Here is a 1,154-nt window from a genome sequence, read left to right as displayed (position 1 = left end):
CTGCTCTCAGTGCCATAGACTACGACTATGTGGTGATCGGCAGTGGCTCAGCTGGGCTGGTCAGTGTGTCTCAGGCTGCCAAGCTGGATGCCAGGGTCACCGTGGTGGAGAGCCACAAGCTGGTTGACACTTGCATGAATGTCTGAAAGTGTACCCAAAAAGGTAATGTGGAACACAGCTGTCCACTCTGAATTCATACACGATCATGTTGATTATGGCTTTCAAAGTTGTGATAAGTAAGTTCAGTTGGCGAGTTATTAAGGAAAAGTGGGATGTCTCAATGAGCAACCTGAACACCATCTACCAAAATAATCTAACCAAGGCCCATATAGAAATCTTCCCTGGCCATGCAGGGTTCATGTGTGATCCCAAGCCCACAGTAGAGATCAATGGGGGGAAATCCACTGCTCCTCCCATCCTGATTGCAACAGGTGGCGCACCCTCACATCTGCAGGAGAGCCAGGTGCCAGTCCAGGACTAGCCAGTGATGGATTTTTTTTAACTGGAAGATTGCCTAGCTGCAGTGTCATTGTTGGTGCAGGATACATTGCTGTGGAGATGGCTGGGATCCTTTCTGCTCTGGGTTCTAAGGCATCCGTCACTCACGATCCGTCATGATAAGGGACTTAGAAATTTTGATATAAGAATCAGCTCCAACTACAATAAAGAGCTGGAGAATGCTGGCACAGAGGTCAGGAAGTTGAAAAGATTTAACTCGGGCTTGGAACTCTGCATGGTTACTTCAGTTCCTGGTAGGAAACCCACCTTGACCACAATTCCAGATGTTGACTGGCTGCTCTGGGCCAACTGGGTGGGACCAAATTCTGGGGGCCTGGATTTAAACAAACTGGGGAGTCAAACTGATGACAAAGGTCATCTCATAAAAGCAACACATAATTTTTAATCATTTAAAACATAAGAAATAATAAAATAAGGGAGACAGGCCTCTTGTATTATATGTTTTTTAAAGAAAGGTCACATCCTTGAAGCAGCTTTGTAACATACAGAGCACAGTCCTCGGCTCCAAAAACAACAAGAAATGATTCTGTGCACTTGTGTTATTTAAATGTGAACATCGAACGTGGGAAGGGCTTCAGGAGGCTGGTCGCAGAATGAGGGACATTTTAGAAGTGATTCCAGAGAGAGAGGGACTC

At 45.8% G+C, this 1,154-nt stretch overlaps 1 pseudogene; it reads left to right on the top strand.

Moving 5' to 3' along the window:
• The first annotated feature begins 5 nt into the window (after positions 1 to 5).
• LOC102260229 lies at positions 6 to 886 on the top strand (annotated as a pseudogene).
• Positions 887 to 1,154: the final 268 nt, after the last annotated feature.

Source organism: Myotis brandtii, unplaced genomic scaffold (assembly GCF_000412655.1).
Source record: "Myotis brandtii unplaced genomic scaffold, ASM41265v1 C42295013, whole genome shotgun sequence".
Taxonomy (NCBI): Eukaryota; Metazoa; Chordata; class Mammalia; order Chiroptera; family Vespertilionidae; genus Myotis; species Myotis brandtii.
The sequence above is the reverse complement of the archived record's forward strand: the minus strand, read 5'-3'. Positions and strand labels throughout refer to the sequence as shown.